The 3137-nt window shown below is 36.4% G+C and overlaps 1 non-coding gene across 1 annotated transcript; it reads right to left on the reverse strand.

Annotated features, from left to right (window-relative positions):
* Positions 1-270: 270 nt before the first annotated feature.
* On the reverse strand, positions 271-377 carry LOC131171573 (small nucleolar RNA R71). Its single transcript, XR_009142233.1, has one exon. It is a non-coding gene; the product is annotated as a small nucleolar RNA R71 (small nucleolar RNA).
* Between the last annotated feature and the right edge of the window lie 2760 nt (positions 378-3137).

Here is a 3137-nt window from a genome sequence, read left to right on the forward strand (position 1 = left end):
TGAGTTAAAATCTGGACTAATCCATTTGTTGCCTAAATTTCATGGTCTTGCATGTGAAGATCCACATAAGCATTTAAAAGAATTTCATGTTATGTGTTCCAACATGAAACCTCAAGGAGTTTCAGAGGATTAGATCAAGCTTCGGGCTTTCCCTTTCTCACTAGAAGGCATGGCTAAGGATTGGTTAACCTTCCGTCTAGATCTGTCAACTCATGGAATGGGATAAAACAGATATTTCTGGAGAAGTATTTTCTTATCTCCCTTGCTACCAATATAAGAAAAGAAATTTGTGGCATCCGATAGTACAATGGAGAGAGTTTGTATGGGTATTGGGAGAGATTTAAGAAACTGTGTGCAAGCTGTCCCCATCATCAAATAAGTGAGTAGCTGTTGATTCAGTATTTCTATGAGGGACTTCTACCAATGGACCTCAGTATGATAGATGCTGCTAGTGGAGGAGCTTTGGTTGACAAGACACCAGAAGAGGCAAGGAGGCTGATTGCTAACATGGCTGCAAATTCTCAGCAGTTTGGAGTGACAATAGATCACACACCTATGAAGGTTAATGAGGTAAGTACATTTAACCTTGAGAAACAAATTTCTGATTTAACTTCTTTGGTGAGGCAATTGGATGTAGGGAAAATGAAAATTGTTAAGGTATGTGGGATTTATTCGTGTTCGGGTCATGCTACTGATATGCATCCTGCATTACAAAAGGATGAATCAATACAACATGTTAATGCAGTAGGAAATTATGGACAGCCACAACACAGGTATGATCCCTTTTCTAATACTTATAATCCAGGATGGCGAGATCATCCCAATCTGAGTTATGGGAATCAACCAGTGCAAAACTGATACCAATAGTAAAGACCACAAGTGAATCAACCACATCCACCCCCACCTCCACCTCCCTCAAATCAAGGTATGTCACTTGATGAAATTGTTAAGGGTTTGGCTAACAATACCCAACAATTTCAACAGGAGACCAGAAATAGCTTTCAAAACATAGAGAGGCAGATTGGTCAGTTAGCCTCATCTTTGAGTAAGCTGGAAGCTCAAGGTTCTAGAAAGCTTCCATCACAAACAGTCATGAACCCCAGAGAAAATGCGAGTGCGATACTGTTGCGGAATGGGAAAGAAGTTGATAATCAGACTCCACATGAGCCAATGAAAAAGAAAAAGCAAGGAGCAAAATAGTCTAAAGTTCCTGAAATTGAGGTAAATACTGAACCTAAACTGAATAAGGTTAATAATTTTGTTCTTCCTACATTTCCCTGCAGGTTAGCCAAGACGAAGAAAGAAGAACAAGAGAATGAAATTTTGGAGACTTTCAGAAAGGTAGAGGTGAATATACCTTTACTTGATATGATCAAACAAGTTCCAAAGTATGCTAAATTCCTTAAGGAACTATGCACTACAAAGCGCAAGTTGAGGAATAATGAGAAGATTAGTGTGGGGGAAAATGTGTCAGCACTAATTCAGCGAAAATTAGCCCCTAAGTGTAGGGATCCTGGTTCGTTTTCTATTCCCTGCAGAATAGGTGATTCTAAATTTGAAAGTGCAATGGCAGATTTAGGAGCATCTATTAATGTTATGTTAAATTCAATTTTTCAAACTTTAAATTTAGGTCATTTGAAAGAAACCAATGTCATTATTCAATTAGCTGATTGTTCTAATGCTTACCCATTGGGAGTAGTTGAGGATGTGTTGGTGCAGGTTGGAGGATTGATTTTTCCTGCAGATTTTTACATTCTGGATATGAAGGATAGTGTTCCCACATTACCTTCCAATAAGATAGCTAAACAGAAAGGGATGATCAAAGCTGATAAAGGCAAGGGAAAGTGTTTCCACTACCAGAAGGATGGGTACTGGAATAGGAACTGCCCAGAGTATAACAAATAGTAGAAACTTGCAATTACAAGATATTAGACTCCGGGTTGGCAATAGCTCAACTGTTGAAGCTTTAGCCATAGGATCTAATTCTTTTTACATGTGTGGACATGTTTTGTATTTGAATGATATTTTGTATATGCCTGATGCTTTTATGAACATCATTTCTATATCTAGTTTGACTAGAAATGGCTATGAATTTCAGTTCATAGATGATGTTTGCAATATTTATTTTAGAAATAAATATGTTGGCTCAGGTTATATGCATGATGGTCTTTATTATTTTGATAATAATGATAAACACAAATTGAATGCAAGCGATCTAAATGAATGCAATGCCATGATGAAAATTAACTCAAGTTCAAAATATATTTGGCACTTAAGGTTAGGCCATGTTGCAGAAGATAGGATTGCAAAACTGGAGAAAATGGGAATTTTATCCTCATTGGGTTCTGAAACTACTCCAACTTGTGAATCCTGCCTTCAAGGCAAAATGACTAGATCACTCTTTGCTGGACAAGGACTAAAAGCTGAAAATATTTTAGAGCTAATACATAGTGATGTATGTGGTCCATTTAAAGAAATGGTTAGAGGAGGTTTTCATTACTTTATTACCTTTACTGATGATAAATCAAGATTTAGGTATTTGTATTTGATGAAATACAAGCATGAATCTTTTAAAAAGTTCAAAGAATTTAAATCTGAAGTAGAAAGTCAAACAGAAAAAAGTATTAAAACTCTTTGATCAGATCGTGGAGGTGAATACTTAGGTACTAAATTTGATGAATACTTGGAAGAGCATGGCATTGTTTCCTAGCTGACTCCTCCAGGAACACCACAGTTGAATGGTGTATCCGAAAGGAGAAATCATACCCTATTAAAAATGGTAAGTAGTATTATGAGCTATACTGATATGCCAATCTCCTTTTGGGGATTTACATTAGAATCAGCTTTGAATATTCTGAATAGAATTCCATCAAAATCAGTTTCTTCCACACCTTAAGAGATATGACATGGAAGAAAACTAAGTCTTAAGCATGTTAAGATTTGGGGTTGTCCAGCTTATATCAAAAAGCTGAACACTGATAAATTGGAAACCAAATCAGAAAAAGGTCGATTTGTTAGATATCCAAAAGAGAGTTTTGGATATTATTTTTATTTGCCTACATCACAAAAGGTTGTGGTAAGTAGAGATGCCACACTTCTTGAACAACAGTTTATTCAAGAAGGAGGCAAAGGAAGGA

Source organism: Hevea brasiliensis, chromosome 12 (genome assembly GCF_030052815.1).
Source record: "Hevea brasiliensis isolate MT/VB/25A 57/8 chromosome 12, ASM3005281v1, whole genome shotgun sequence".
In the NCBI taxonomy this organism is placed as follows: domain Eukaryota; kingdom Viridiplantae; phylum Streptophyta; class Magnoliopsida; order Malpighiales; family Euphorbiaceae; genus Hevea; species Hevea brasiliensis.